The sequence below is a fragment of the Lolium rigidum genome, chromosome 6 (genome assembly GCF_022539505.1).
Source record: "Lolium rigidum isolate FL_2022 chromosome 6, APGP_CSIRO_Lrig_0.1, whole genome shotgun sequence".
NCBI classification, from domain to species: Eukaryota; Viridiplantae; Streptophyta; class Magnoliopsida; order Poales; family Poaceae; genus Lolium; species Lolium rigidum.
In genome coordinates, this window is record NC_061513.1 from 105,498,537 (window position 1) to 105,516,267 (window position 17,731).

A 17,731-nucleotide genomic window follows, 5' to 3' on the forward strand; every position below is an offset into this window, starting at 1 on the left:
ATGCCCCATTCATGAGCTTCCTGGTAATGTTATTATTGATAATTTCTATGCAAGACTTTCTTTTCAAGACAAGACCTTGCTGGATACTTCTTGTTCCGGATCATTTACACGCAAGAATGAAGAGTTTAAAAGGGACCTTCTTGATCGGATCCAAGAAAATACCGAAGGATGGGAGAACGACAAAGATAGAGAATCGGGTATAATTTATGATTATAAATGCATTGAAGCTTTTATGGATACTGATAAATTTCGTAATATGAGTGCTACATATGGTCTTGATTCCCAAGTTGTTGCAAATCTTTATAGAGCTTTTGCTTCTCATTATGAACTGCCTAAGAAGAATTTTGATAAGTATCATGAACCGTATAAAGATAAAATTGATTCATCCGTAAACAAATGTGTAGTGGTTGAAACTGTTGATAATGTTATTCCTGAAGCTTATATTGAAAAAACTCCTTTCCCTGCTAAAATGAAGGAGTACTCTGTCATATCTAGTGCGGTTAATAAAAGTGAAAAGAAACCTAAAGAACTCGAAGAACAAATTAAAATTGAACTCTCTTTGTTGCAATAGTTAAAGATCTTGTGACTGAAAATGTGGAGGATGGTCATATTATTTTCTGTGAAGATGCTTCTAATATTGTTTCACATCCTAATAAATCCAAACAAGTTAGTGTTCCTATGCTATCTGTTAGAATTGGTGATCATTGCTATTATGGTTTATGTGATATTGGTGCAAGTGTTAGTGCTATTCCTTATGAACTTTACACGGAGATTATGCACGAAATTGGTTCTTGTGAACTTGAAGATATTGATGTGGTTATTCATCCGGCTAATAGAGAAACTATTTCTCCAATTGGTATTGTTCGAGATGTGGAAGTTCTATGTGGTAAGATTAAATATCCTGCTGACTTTTTGGTACTTGGTTCTGCTTGCTAGTGATCGTTGTCCTATCATTTTTGGTAGACCTTTTCTAAATACTTGTGGAGCTATTATAGATTGTAAGAAAGAGAAAATTTTGACTAGATTTGCTGGTGAACCTTATGAATTTAACTTTTCTAAATTTACCAAAACTCCTTATAAAGCTGACTTGCCTAGTAATGATTTTAAAATGGAGCAGGTGTGCATCTATTGTTCTTGTTCCTAATAATCCTTTGCGAGCAACATTTGGAGAATAGTGAAAGTGAAGCTTTTAGGAAAGAAAGAGATGAGCTTGAGGAAATTTTTCGTCGCCAACCTATTCTCAAGCATGATTTACCGGTGGAAGATTTGGGTACAACACCGCCACCGAAGGAAGATCCTGTTTTTGATTTAAAGCCTTTACCTGATAATCTTAAATATGCTCATATTGATGATAAGAAAATATATCCTATTATTATTAGTTCTAAGCTTTCAGAAATTGAGGAAGAAAGGTTATTGGAAATATTGAAGAAACACCGAGGAGCTATTGGCTATACTCTTGATGATTTGAAAGGGATTTCTCCTTCTATTTGCCAACATGCTATTAATATGGAAGAAGACGCAAAGCCTGTTGTTGAACATCAACGTCGTCTAATTCCGAAGATGAAGGAAGTGGTAAGAAACGAGGTATTAAAACTCCTTGAAGCTGGTATTATATATCCTATTGCTGATAGTAGATGGGTTAGTCCTGTTCATTGTGTTCCTAAGAAGGGAGGAATGACTGTTGTGCCTAATGATAATGATGAGCTTATTCCTCAAAGAATAGTTGTAGGTTATAGAATGTGCATTGATTTTCGTAAAGTTAATAAAGTTACTAAGAAAGATCATTACCCTTTACCCTTTATTGATCAAATGTTAGAGAGGTTGTCTAAAAATACTCATTTTTGCTTTCTTGATGGTTATTACGGGTTTTCACAAATTGCTTGTTAAAGCTAAAGATCAAGAGAAAACCACGTTTACTTGTCCTTATGGAACTTATGCTTATAGGCGTATGCCTTTTGGTTTATGTAATGCTCCTGCTACTTTTCAAAGATGCATGTATGCTATTTTTCATGGTTTTTGCGAAAGTATTGTAGAGGTGTTCATGGATGATTTTTCTGTCTATGGGAATTCTTTTGATAATTGCTTGCGAAACCTCGACAAAGTTTTGCAGAGATGTGAAGAAACTAACCTTGTTCTTAATTGGGAGAAATGCCACTTTATGGTTAATGAAGGAATTGTATTGGGACATAAAATTTCCGAGAGAGGTGTTGAAGTTGATAGAGCTAAAGGTTAAGCAATTGAGAAGATGCCCTATCCGAGGGATGTTAAAGGTATTCGTAGTGTTCCTGGTCATGCTGGGTTTTATAGGAGATTTATTAAAGATTTCTCTAAAATTTCAAAGCCTCTTACTAATCTTCTTCAAAAAGATGTACCTTTTGTTTTTGATGATGATTGTAAGGAAGCTTTTGAAACTCTAAAGAAAGCTTTAACAACTGCTCCTGTAGTCGAACCTCCTGATTGGAATTTACCTTTTGAAATTATGTGTGATGCTAGTGATTTCTTTGTAGGCGTTGTTCTTGGACAGCGGGTAGATAAAAAATTAAATGTTATTCATTATGCTAGTAAGACTCTTGATGCTGCTCAAAGAAATTATGCTACAAGCTGAAAAGGAATTGTTAGCTGTAGTCTTTGCTTGTGATAAGTTTAGACCCTATATTGTTGATTCGAAAGTTACAATTCATACTTGATCATGCTTTGCAATTAGATACCTTATGACAAAGAAAGATGCTAAGCCAAGGCTTATTAGATGGGTACTTCTGTTGCAAGAATTTGATTTACATATTATAGATAGGAAAGGTGCTTGATAATCCTGTTGCTTGATAATTTGTCTAGATTGGAAAATATTGCTTATGATCTTGTTCTCGTTAATGATAGTTTTCCAAATGAACAATTGGCTGTAATAAAGGTGAGCTCGCGAGAGAGCCCTTGGTATGCAGATTATGCTAACTTTATTGTTTCGAAGTATTTGCCTCCAACCTTTTCAGCTCAGCAGAGGAGGAAATTCTTTTATGACTTGAGGCATTACTTTTGGGATGACCCACACTTATATAAAGAAGGAGTGGATGGTATTATGCGAAGATGTGTTCCTGAATATGAACAACAGGAGATATTGAATAAATGTCATGGAAGTGTTTATGGAGGACATCACGCTTGGAGATAGAACCGCGCAAAAGGTTCTACAATCAGGTTTTTATTGGCCAACACTTTTCAAAGATGCAAGGAAATTTATTCTATCTTGTGATGAATGTCAAAGAGTTGGTAATATCTCTAGACGCAATGAGATGCCTATGAATTATACTCTTGTTATTGAACCATTCGATTGTTGGGGATTCGACTTCATGGGTCCTTTCCCTTCTTCGGACGGTAACACTCATATACTTGTCGCTGTTGATTATGTTACTAAATGGGTAGAAGCTATACCTACAAAAAGTGCTGATGGTGAGACCTCTATAAAAATGCTTGTAGATATTATATTTCCTAGATTTGGAGTACCTAGATATATTATGACTGATGGAGGTTCTCATTTTATTCATGGAGGTTTTAGAAAAACTCTTGCTAAGTATGGTATTAATCATAGAATTGCTTCGCTTATCACCCTCAAACTAGCGGTCAAGTAGAATTATCAAATAGAGAGATTAAAGCTATCTTAGGTAAAGCTCGTTAATAAATCTAGAAAGAATTGGCCTAGCAAATTGAAAGAAGCGTTATGGGCTTATAGAACTGCTTATAAAAATCCTATGGGAATGTCACCTTATAAAATGGTTTATGGAAAAGCTTGTCATTTACCTCTAGAACTAGAGCACAAAGCTTATTGGGCTGTTAGAGAACTAAATAAAGATCCTAAATTAGCCGGTAATAAGAGATTGTTGCAATTAAGTTCTCTAGATGAATGGAGAAGTGAAGCTTATGAAAATGCTAAACTCTTTAAAGAAAAAGTTAAGAAATGGCATGATAGAAGGATCATCAAAAGAGAATTTAATGTTGGAGATCAAGTTCTATTGTATCGGTCTCGTCTCAGATTCTTTGCAGGGAAATTACTCTCGAAGTGGGAAGGACCATATGTTGTTGAGGAGGTGTATCGTTCAGGAGCAATTAAAATTAGCTCTCTCCAAGGCAATGCCACACAAGTGGTGAATGGACAAAGACTCAAGCATTACATCTCGGGCGATTCTTATAATGTTGATGTTGATATTATTCAAGTAGAAACACCGGAGGCTTTCATCAAAGGACAAATTGACAGTCCGCGGAAGCTGGACTTTGAATAGGTAACAGTATAGGTAATAAAAAGTCCGCGTTTACCTTTCCGAACATTATTTCTGCTGTTTTTGGAAAATATGAAAAATTACGGAATCGAAACGGAGTGGAAAAGACGCGCGAGGGCGTGCCACCATAGGCCGGCGCGGCCTGACCTGGGCCCGCGCCGACCTATGGTCTGGCCGCCTCGTCGCCCCTTTCCGACTCTGGTTCGATCTGGTAGTTTCCTTTTGTCGTAAAAATATTTGCTATATAATCTCCCGGACCCTTGGAGGTCCGTAATATCGTTTTCTCGTCGTGTTTTGTTTCGAGCTATTTTCTGCCAGATTTGTTTTGATCTAGAAGCACCATGGCCTCCAACAACAAGGACAAGGAACCTTTGAAGGAAGATATTCAAGACCCGGAGCTGAAGAAAGAAGACGCAAGAGAGAAGGAGGAAGAAGTGGAGGAAGCTCCGCAGGAACACCAGCAAGCCACCATTGCAAGTATTGGCGTGATATCAAATCCATCCAACATCAAGAGGAGTGCACGAATCGCTACCGGAGGAGCGGTTCCACGTCATTACTTGGCTCCAAGGACATCTTCTCCGAGCCATTACAACCCTTACCGCAATCTAATCTACGATCGTCAAGCCGAAAGGACCCCCAAGGTAGTGTTGCCAAGTAATTGGGATATAAATCGTTCGACACTTGCAGGAGAGAAGGAGCCTGGTCGAAGAGTGGGGAAATAACTCCAAGAGTTGGGACTCACCGTCGGACGGACTCCTTAACCGCGTCGAGCACAATTCGAGAGATGATTCGCAATCTCATATACAGGATTGACGAGCTCCAGGAGCTTATTGAGAAGCTTGTCAGGAATTCATCACCACCATCACCGAAGGAGTAATTCATCATCGGTATTGGCATCCCCTTGGTTTGTTCCAAGCTTGGGGGAGTGCCGCGGTATCACATCACCACCTTTATCTTTTACTATCAAGTAGTGTCATATCATGAGTAGGGAAGTTATCATATGGAATAGTATGCAATGTGGAAGTATCTCTCTTAGTTAGTTATCTATGTATCCGTTGGTGTGAGTTATCGTTATGGAATATTAATGAGAAGTCTTATCATTTACTTTTTGCACACCTTATTTTAGTTTGCAATCTTCATTATATGATTACTCTTGACATGAGTATTGATATCACTTTGGGAGCATCAAGTAAATCTATTTGGTTTTGGCAAACTTAGCATTGGTCAATAGCAACAACATCTTGATGTTTAATGAAAGAGAGAAATACAATTAGATATATTACTATTATCTCTATGCTTAGTATTCTAAAGTTAAAATTGCTTGTGCTTATGAGAAAGATGCATGATTGTTTCTATCATATGTATATTTGTTTGTTTCCCTCAACTTTATGCTTGCTATCAAACCTTGCTAGCCAAAGACCTGTATCGAGAGGGAATGCTTCTCATACATCCATAACCTTATACCAAACCTATGCCATTTGTGTCCACCATACCTACCTATTACATGGTATTTTCTGCCATTCCAAGTAAATACTTCATGTGCTACCTTTAAATAATTCAAACTATACTACTCCTTATTTGTGTCAATGTTTTATAGCTCATGAGGAAGTATGTGGTGTTTTATCTTTCAATCTTGTTGGGCAACTTTCACCAATGGACTAGCGGCACATCCGCTTATCCAATAACTTTGCAATAAGAGCTGGCAACGGGATTCCCAGTCCCAAATTAATTAATCAAAATAGACACTCCTCCATGGTTTGTGATTGTTGGACGGCACCCGAAGGATTCGGTTAGCCATGGCTTGAGAAAGCAAAGGTGGGGAGGAGTGTCAACATAATAAAACTAAAATAAAAAGGCACTCCTTCATGGTATGAGATTGTTGGCAGGCACCCGAAGGATTCGGTTAGCCATGGTTTGTGAAAGAAAGGTTGGAAGGAGTGCCACCCAAAAATAAAATAAAATGGGAGCCGCTCTTTGAGAGTTTGTCTGGCAAGGGGGTTAGAGTGCCCGCTACCATTCGTTGACAACAACAAACACCTCTCAAAATCTTACTTTTATTCTCTTTATATGATTTCAAAACTTGAAAAGCTCTAGCACATGATTTAATCCCTGCTTCCCTCTGCGAAGGGCTCTGTCTTTTACTTTTATGTCGAGTCGGTAAACCTATTTCCCTCTATCTCAAGCAAGCAATTGAGTTGTTGTGAACCAATCATTTATGCTATGATTCATTTGATCATGTCTTTTATACTTTCTTGTTTAGTACCAATTTTGTCTGAATGAATATGACTTTGAAGTATTCAATGATTATGAAGAGATTGTCATGCTTAAATATGAAGGCTCAGCCATAAATTCTAATATGAAAGCTTTGCTTAGAAGTACAATCCGTTAGTAGTTCTCTGACCAAGAACAAAGTTTGCCATCACCAATTATGATTTCTTATGCACCTTTACTTGTGATTTCTCTTTACTTATTTTAAGATGAGTTATATGAGGAAGTTGTTTACTAGAATGTCTTGTGTGAATGAATATGATGCTTCTTGTCCGTATTTTATTTATCGACTCTTCACTCCATAAACATGTGGTCTTGTTTATCGAGCTCAGTTTCGCTTGGGGACAAGCGAGGTCTAAGCTTGGGGGAGTTGATACGTCCAATTTGCATCACTATTTTGTATCATAATTTGCTTGTTATTCATTGATATATTTCATATTGGGACACAATACTTATGTTATTTCATCTATTTTGCATGTTTCATCATTATTGGAGGATCAAGCACCGGAGCCGAGGATTCTCGCTGGAAAAAGCACCGTCGAAATGCAATATTTCGGAAGATCAAGCTGTGGAAGGGAATTTCACGTAAATTCCTATTTTTCCGGATGACGGAGGGAGCCGGAAGGGGGAGAGGAGAAGAGCCCTCGTGGGCCCGGACCACGGGGCGGCGCGGCCCAAGGCCCGGCCGCGCCACCCCGTGCTGCGGGGGCCCCACAGCCCCTTTCGCCTCCTTTTCTTCGCGTACTCCTTCGTCCCGAAAACCTAAGCCACGAGAGGGATCCTCACGAAGGGTTACGGCCGCCTGCGCGGGCGGAGAACACCGAGAGAGAAAAGAGCTCTCCGGCGGGCGAGGAATCCGCCGGGAAATTCCCTCCCGGAGGGGGAAATCGACGCCATCGCCATCGTCATCGAGCGGGACATCATCTCCATCATCATCATCATCATCTCCACCATCTACACCGCCATCACCACCGCTGCACCTCGTCATCGCTGTAGCAATTCGGGTTAAATCTTGATTGTTTGATAGGGGAAACTCTCCCGGTGTTATTCTATACTTGTTGTAGATGCTATTGAGTGAAACCATTGAACCAAGGTTTATGTTCAGATTGCTATTCATCATCATATCACCTCTGATTGTATTCCATATGATGTCTCGTGAGTAGTTCGTTTAGTTCTTGAGGACATGGGTGAAGTCTAAATGCTAGTAGTGAATTATGGTTGAGTAATATTCAATGTTATGATATTTAAGTTGTGGTGTCATTCTTCTAGTGGTGTCGTGTGAACGTCGACTACACGACACTTCACCATTTATGGGCCTAGGGGAGTGCATCTTGTATTCGGTTGCTAATTGCGGGGCTGCCGGAGTGACGAAACCTAAGCCCCCGTTAGTATATCGATGCGGGGAGGGATCGCGGGATCTCGAGTTTAAGGCTGTGGTTAGATTTATCTTAATTACTTTCTTGTAGTTGCGGATGCTTGCAAGGGGTATAATCACAAGTATGTATTAGTCCTAGGAAGGGCGGTGCATTAGCATAGGTTCACCCACACAACACTTATCAAAACAATGAAGATTAATCAGTCGTATGTAGCGAAAGCACTAGACTAAAATCCCCGTGTGTCCTCAGGAACGTTTGGTCATTATAAGTAATCAAACCGGCTTGTCCTTTGTGCTAAAAAGGATTGGGCCACTCGCTGCAATTATTTCTCTCGCATTTTATTTACTCGTACTTTATTTATCTGCAATATCAAAACCCCATGAATACTTGTCTGTGAGCATTTACAGTGAATCCTTCATCGAAACTGCTTGTCAACACCTTCTGCTCCTCGTTGGGTTCGACACTCTTATTTATCGAAAGTACTACGATACACCCCCTATACTTGTGGGTCATCAGTCCCACCCGCTATGTTACTATCTTCGACGGTGGCCCGCGCCTGATGAATCTAGGTACGCAATTTGGTAGCAGCCTTGATTTTTAGGCGCGTGATTTTTGTTAGAATTAAAACCTCCATTGTGTTGCATTTGTAGTTCGCTCCTTCACATGCTGGAGTCTAGCGACGTTGATGTCGAGTCGAGTAAACTCAGTTTTAAGTAGTCATGATAGCGAGTGAGATGTATCTACCCAGAAATGTTAGACAAAATACTTAATGTAGAATTTCATGATATTTTTTATGATAAATTTTGTATTTCACAAATTATCAAGAAGTTTTAATGGTTTTAAATTATGATTTTAAAACACAAATACACACAGACTACCCTGACGACAAGATGCAAATACACACAGACTGCCCCTCTCTCTCGTCAAGTGTGTGTATATTTGCGCTGGATAGATACACTGCCGAAACTGGCTTCTCTAACGAGGAGACAAATCAGGATCTGACTTTGCTTCGTCTCAAACCGATATCTATCTTTTAAAAAACAAATGGAAAAGAAAAAAATAAACTGTAGAGCCCAACCCGTGCCTCGCCTCAGCGCAACTTCTTTGCCTCAGCTTCGTCGCCGACGATGCCTCCGCTGATTCGACCACACCTCCGTCACGAAGTCTGCGCCGTGGGCGGCGACTGAGGTCGGGCCGCCGCGTGCGCCCTGCCACCGTCCGCGCCGTGGCGGCGACTGAGGCCGGGCCGCCGCGCACCCTGCCACCGTTCGGGCCTTCGTCTTCCACGGCGAATCGACCGCACCGCCGGCCACCCCTTCTTCCAGCTCCAAGATGTGGAGGCGACTGAGGCTGTCCGGGCCGCCGCGTTAGCTGGCCCAGGAAATACAGTGCGGCGCCATGGATGTTCCGCTCATCGCCGCAATCGGCCAGGTGGGGACATGTCGGCTCGCTCCGCCCAGCTCATGGGCGGCCCCCGGCGACCCTAGCTAGCACGCTGCTTCGAGGCCCCTCATTGACCCCCGTGGAGGCGGCGAGCGTGCTGAAGCTCTGGCTGGAGGAGGACATCAACTGCGTCATGAACCCTCTCCTCTTCGGCTCTCCTTCATTCCCGTCGGCGGTGGCAGAGGCTCAGACCTGGTCTTCCTCGAATCCGCAGCTGCGAGCCTCCTCGAGCGGCCCAAGTACGGCATGCTCCCGGATTTGATGATCGACGCCCTTGCCCACCTCGCCCGTGACTGGTCACTGGTATTTTGTCGTGCCCCACACTGCTCGGTTCGCGTCTGTCCAATATTTATTTTTGGGTTATAAAATTAACAAGATCAATTTCCGTTTGTAGGCTATAGCTGTGTTGAGGAGTTGGAGAGGACAAAATTATATGGAGAGCAATTGCATATATTTATCAAAGCCTTCCTGTTTTATAACATAGATGAATCCTTTCTTTCACATATAAGTGTGAAACAAGTATTTATATATATGCTTAGACATGATAAAATTATGTAATGGACATTCTATGTACAGAAAAGAAATGAAATTCTGAATTCTGAATTGTATATTTTCCTCACTTAGTTTGATCTCTTCCTCTCTTAGCTTTTGTCTCTACCGGATTATTTGTCTGTGTTTGACAAATTCCCTTTTTTTGTTGGCTCTACAGCATGCTTTATACTTCCTCTATGTAGCCATTGGTGTTTTCTTTGCTTGGATGGATAGGTAAGATGAGGCTGTAGCAACTTATAGAAATCACTAAACAGTACCCTTGTGTTACATATTTGACCACCTCCGGCATAATTACGGAGGTTTTATGCTTGATTTTGATTGGGGAAAGGCGAAGCGAGTGATAAGATGAAAGTATGTCCAAATCTTGCTAAACCAAGACATGAGTTTCTTTGATACCTATGGAAACAATGGTGATATTGTCAGTCAAGTGTTGAGTGATGTCTTACTCATTCAGTCTGGTCAAAGTGAGAAGGTGTGTGCCACGACCTATAAGTGACTCAAAAGGTCACTCATGGACACAATTTTTCTTAGGTGTGTAGTTTAATATGCTCACTCATGGATACAATTAGTTGTTGTAGTTCGAATTTTTGATAATAGAGTATTACTGCCATGATGTACACACATGTTTCGGATTGAACACACATGTTGCCAGTTGTTCCATCTTGAAGTTATACTGAATTCCTCTGGTTAATTAAGGAGATGATATAATAGAGTATCTCATGCTTGGTTATCTCTTGATGTATATATTCAAGTGATAGTTGCTTCCTCCATTTCTTTTACGTAGACACTTGGTAGCCAATACTAATGTTGATGACAGTACCTCTTTAATCTCTCATCATGTCTGTGTTTTGATATTTTCCACCAATTCAAACTTACTATCTTTTATTTTTTTAATTTTCTCCTCTAATTTTCGACTGATTCATGGGCGGAATTTTCAGTAGTTTATCTCAAGAGGGTGAATGTTGTTCTAAATTCTGAACTTGTACAGTATAGTTTGTCGCTGCCAAGCTATATGCCACCTGAGCTGCAGACTGCTCTTAATTTTGGATCAACTTCCTGATAGTTGGGTGTGCTTATCCAGGATATCTCGAAATCATCTTGACATTAGCTACTTGGACCCTTCATTGTTGCCGTAGGAGGAATATCAAATGTATTTCTCCATAGGCTGGCACAAAATATTCAGGATGCATATGGTGAGGCAGCAAGCATTGCGGAATTGTAAGCATGCTAATTTTACTTGTACATTGATAATCATCTTACACAATGCTCTTAATTATTTGCAGTGGACTTAATCAAGCCAAAACATATTTGGATTTCCTCCTACATCGGCTGCTGCTGCAACATATTTGTTGTGCTCCTCCTACAAATTCACGACAGCGCCAACTCCCATCCTCTATTGACGCTCGTAACGACAGGGTGGTTTACATGATTCTGGAGGTGGAACTGACAATGATAAATACAACCACAAGCGAGATCAGTTGAACAACAGGTACTCAAATTTGTTCACTGATCTTTTTTGCAAGTAGATGAGTATAATAACTCAAGTGCGTAGTAGAAGAAGACCACAATGAAGCTGATTTGGATTCTAACATGATTCAAAAAGACAGTCACACGATATTCTATATAAACTCATAAGATCCTACACATCTGAATTATATTTTGAAGAACGTTATAATAATTGACATTGTTTATAAAAATTAAATAAGCACTCGACTAATTGTTTACATTAAAAGAATCTATCGGCCAACGAAGGCAGCATCCCCTTAACCCTTTAAGGACTTGTTCTCACGAAGCTGATCCACCTGCTAGCCATAGCCTGATTCCCACATTGGACTTCAGAGACTCAATATATAAACCGAAATGCATGGGTGATCTTAGAAGCAATCTTAAACAAAAGGTTAACATAAATCCCGTAAATTTTATTAATATTTCATTCGTAGAGCCTGAATGCTTCCTCTACCATGTTGTCATACCACAACACCAACACATTATTTTTAAAGTGTAATGTTGTACAGTTGTGCGCCACCAATTAAGCCAACGAATAGTCGGAGCAAGATAAATATGGTTCATGCATTTGTAATCAAAACTGCAGATGTAGCTTACTGATAGTGTAATATCTCATGCATTTGGCAATGATATATTTTGTACAAGCAACCTAAGGTGGAAATAAGATTACTAATAACTACATATTAATTGGCTTCAATATGGATGTATCTAAAACTAAAATGTGTCTAGATACATCCACATTAGAGTCAATTAATATGAACCGGAGGGAGTACAAAATTAGACATGACTTGTCTTTCTGATATAGTCGTGTCACTAATTTGCTCAGAGTAGTCGATTAGCCACTAAAATCTACAACTATGTACTACAAGAGCCTCGTCAAGAATGAAAATGGACTCCACAATTTTTTTGGAATGCCAACACAAATGATGTACAAGGCTTTACAGTTGATTGCTGGAACGTTTCAAGTTTGAACACATAGTTCCTAGATTAGTGAAGGATAAGAGAGCAATGCATGTATTCAGAAAGGGCCTTCATGTTTTATAACATAGGTGAATCCTTTCTTTCATATAGTTTCCCATCTTTTACTTAGACATTACATAAGTGTGCAGCGACTGTTTATATAGATAAACAGACATGATAAATAATGTAATAGACAGTGCATGTACAGAAAATAAATACCAATCTGAATTCTGAAACAGAGTTGAACTCTATTTATGTAGAACTGCATTCAATTGTATTTTTTTCCTCGCTTGGTTTGATCTCTTACTCTCTTGTTAGATGTTATTACACGATAAATTTGTATGCTACTTGCAAAGTGATGAACAAAAGCCTGGATTTTTTTTGTTCTTCTGGAACATGACTTTTCCTTTGTGATCCTACATGTTCAGAATGGAGCAGCTGAACTACAACAAGAGACTAACTTTAGTGGGATATGAGGTGTTTTGTCAGAAATTCATAAGGTACACATCATTTAAGGCAATGTTCACTACAGTCATCTACATATGATCTATCACACCTTCTTGAATCGAATTAATTTTCACTATTAAGGGCACGTCATATTATTTTTGATATTAAATCTAGCTTGACTTTTTTTCATGGATAGGATGGAGCGATGTACGAGAATGCTTATTTTAACTCTTCCAAAACAAATTTTACGAGACAAAAGGGGTACTTGACTACCAAAGGCTAATTATCAATCGACTAATTTATGAGCCGAAGCTACGCAGCTAGATATTTGGCTAAATATTTCCTTCATTCATCCATTTTAAAAGTAGCTACATGCATGGTGCATGGTCATAGGCCCATAGCTAGCCTGCAGTGTTACACGCCGGACTAAACATACAAGCAGATTAGTGGCCGAACCGGATTGAAGTAATAAATAAATAGTAGACCCACGTTCCATGGACGATGCATGTTGCAGGGTACATGGTGGATTAGCTATTTAGCTCGGTTTGATCAGCTCGACCAGCGGTTCACTAACATTGAAACATCAGCTATCCTATCAGATTGGTATTAGTGAAGATATGAAACTATTTGTTCAAACCATGATTACTGCAGATTCTCACATGATGGGGAAGTTCTTCCAACAAAATGCTGGTGATCCGCATGAGAGTAAAATAGATACAATTTGATACCTATTAGGAGCACGTCATATTATTTTTGATATTAAATCTAGCTCGACTTTTTTTCATGGATAGGATGGAGCGATGTACGAGAATGCTTATTTTAACTCTTCCAAAACAAATTTTACGAGACAAAAGGGGTACTTGACTACCAAAGGCTAATTATCAATTGACTAATTTATGAGCCGAAGCTACGCAGCTAGATATTTGGCTAAATATTTCCTTCATTCATCCATTTTAAAAGTAGCTACATGCATGGTGCATGGTCATAGGCCCATAGCTAGCCTGCGGTGTTACACGCCGGACTAAACATACAAGCGGATTAGTGACCAAAACCAGATTGAAGTAATAAATAAATAGTAGACCCACGTCCATGGACGATGCATGTTGCAGGGTACATGGTGGATTAGCTATTTAGCTCAGTTTGATCAGCTCGACCAGCGGTTCACTAACATTGAAACATCGGCTATCCTATCAGATTGGTATTAGTGAAGATATGAAACTATTTGTTCAAACCATGATTACTGCAGATTCTCACATGATGGGGAAGTTCTTCAAACAAAATGCTGGTGATCTGCATGAGAGTAAAATAGATACAATTTGATACATTTTTCTGTTGATCCGTTGTTTCTCTGATGAGAGTAAAATGCTGGTGATCCGCATGAGAGTAAAATAGATACAATTTGAGAGTAAAACAAGTTTTTCTCGGCAATTTGAAAACTGCATACAACCTAGAGTTATCTGGCATAACAATGGTTCAAGGTACTATGTATATATCGGTATTGTTGATCCGCAATGATGGAGATCCCTGAAATGGTCGGGCGGTTTCCTTCCCTGTAGCCCTGCCATAACGGTGTAATTTTCCTTGTTTGTAGCCATGATTTATAGTGCTGCGATAGCCATGAATTATAGCACTGCGATTTGGTTGATGGAGATACCTGAAATGGATGGGCGGTTTCCTTCCGTGGAGCCCTGACATAATTGTGTAATTTCCCTTTCCTGTAGCTTGCGATTTTGTTTTCACGGGCCTTGATTGTTTCATGCCATCCGTGCCGTAATTTCCTTTCCTTTACCGTAATGCTGCTTGGACTTTCCTTTACTTGCCATGGTGAATAATTTCATTTCCTGGAATGCTGCTGGACTTGCCTATTTTATTTGCCGTGCTGAATTTGTTTGAGGCAAGGTGGGAGGGCAAAAACGTCTTATCAAAAATATGCTTGACGAAACCCCATACCGGAGGAAACAGAACACGTTCTTCCTTTTTATATAGTAGAGATGTAGCCATGATTTATAGTGCTGCGATAGCCATGAATTATAGCACTTGCGATTTGGTTGATGGAGATACCGAAATGGATGGGCGGTTTCCTTCCGTGGAGCCACGACATAATTGTGTAATTTCCCTTTCCGTAGCTTGCGATTTTGTTTTACGGGCCTTGATTGTTTCATGCCATCCGTGCCGTAATTTCCTTTCCTTTACCTGTAATGCGCTGGACTTTCCTTTACTTGCCATGGTGAATAATTTCATTTCCTGGAATGCGCTGGACTTGCCTATTTTATTTGCCGTGCTGAATTTGTTTGAGGCAAGGTGGGAGGGCAAAAACGTCTTATCAAAAATATGCTTGACGAAACCCCATACCGGAGGAAACAGAACACGTTCTTCCTTTTTATATAGTAGAGATAATGTAATAGACAGTGCATGTACAGAAAATAAATACCAATCTGAATTCTGAAACAGAGTTGAACTCTATTTATGTAGAACTGCATTCAATTGTATTTTTTTCCTCGCTTGGTTTGATCTCTTACTCTCTTGTTAGATGTTATTACACGATAAATTTGTATGCTACTTGCAAAGTGATGAACAAAAGCCTGGATTTTTTTGTTCTTCTGGAACATGACTTTTCCTTTGTGATCCTACATGTTCAGAATGGAGCAGCTGAACTACAACAAGAGACTAACTTTAGTGGGATATGAGGTGTTTTGTCAGAAATTCATAAGGTACACATCATTTAAGGCAATGTTCACTACAGTCATCTACATATGATCTATCACACCTTCTTGAATCGAATTAATTTTCACTATTAGGGGCACGTCATATTATTTTTGATATTAAATCTAGCTTGACTTTTTTTCATGGATAGGATGGAGCGATGTACGAGAATGCTTATTTTAACTCTTCCAAAACAAATTTTACGAGACAAAAGGGGTACTTGACTACCAAAGGCTAATTATCAACTGACTAATTTATGAGCCGAAGCTACGCAGCTAGATATTTGGCTAAATATTTCCTTCATTCATCCATTTTAAAAGTAGCTACATGCATGGTGCATGGTCATAGGCCCATAGCTAGCCTGCAGTGTTACACGCCAGACTAAACATACAAGCAGATTAGTGGCCAGAACCGGATTGAAGTAATAAATAAATAGTAGACCCACGTTCCATGGACGATGCATGTTGCAGGGTACATGGTGGATTAGCTATTTAGCTCAGTTTGATCAGCTCGACCAGCGGTTCACTAACATTGAAACATCAGCTATCCTATCAGATTGGTATTAGTGAAGATATGAAACTATTTGTTCAAACCATGATTACTGCAGATTCTCACATGATGGGGAAGTTCTTCCAACAAAATGCTGGTGATCTGCATGAGAGTAAAATAGATACAATTTGATACCTATTAGGAGCACGTCATATTATTTTTGATATTAAATCTAGCTCGACTTTTTTTCATGGATAGGATGGAGCGATGTACGAGAATGCTTATTTTAACTCTTCCAAAACAAATTTTACGAGACAAAAGGGGTACTTGACTACCAAAGGCTAATTATCAATTGACTAATTTATGAGCCGAAGCTACGCAGCTAGATATTTGGCTAAATATTTCCTTCATTCATCCATTTTAAAAGTAGCTACATGCATGGTGCATGGTCATAGGCCCATAGCTAGCCTGCAGTGTTACACGCCAGACTAAACATACAAGCAGATTAGTGACCAAAACCAGATTGAAGTAATAAATAAATAGTAGACCCACGTCCATGGACGATGCATGTTGCAGGGTACATGGTGGATTAGCTATTTAGCTCAGTTTGATCAGCTCGACCAGCGGTTCACTAACATTGAAACATCAGCTATCCTATCAGATTGGTATTAGTGAAGATATGAAACTATTTGTTCAAACCATGATTACTGCAGATTCTCACATGATGGGGAAGTTCTTCAAACAAAATGCTGGTGATCTGCATGAGAGTAAAATAGATACAATTTGATACATTTTTCTGTTGATCCGTTGTTTCTCTGATGAGAGTAAAATGCTGGTGATCTGCATGAGAGTAAAATAGATACAATTTGAGAGTAAAACAAGTTTTTCTCAGCAATTTGAAAACTGCATACAACCTAGAGTTATCTGGCATAACAATGGTTCAAGGTACTATGTATATATCGGTATTGTTGATCCGCAATGATGGAGATCCCTGAAATGGTCGGGCGGTTTCCTTCCCTGTAGCCCTGCCATAACGGTGTAATTTTCCTTGTTTGTAGCCATGATTTATAGTGCTGCGATAGCCATGAATTATAGCACTGCGATTTGGTTGATGGAGATACCTGAAATGGATGGGCGGTTTCCTTCCGTGGAGCCCTGACATAATTGTGTAATTTCCCTTTCCGTAGCTTGCGATTTTGTTTTCTCGGGCCTTGATTGTTTCATGCCATCTGTGCCGTAATTTCCTTTCCTTTACCTGTAATGCGCTGGACTTTCCTTTACTTGCCATGGTGAATAATTTCATTTCCTGGAATGCGCTGGACTTGCCTATTTTATTTGCCGTGCTGAATTTGTTTGAGGCAAGGTGGGAGGGCAAAAACGTCTTATCAAAAATATGCTTGACGAAACCCCATACCGGAGGAAACAGAACACGTTCTTCCTTTTTATATAGTAGAGATGTAGCCATGATTTATAGTGCTGCGATAGCCATGAATTATAGCACTGCGATTTGGTTGATGGAGATACCTGAAATGGATGGGCGGTTTCCTTCCGTGGAGCCCTGACATAATTGTGTAATTTCCCTTTCCTGTAGCTTGCGATTTTGTTTTCTGGGCCTTGATTGTTTCATGCCATCTGTGCCGTAATTTCCTTTCCTTTACCTGTAATGCGCTGGACTTTCCTTTACTTGCCATGGTGAATAATTTCATTTCCTGGAATGCGCTGGAC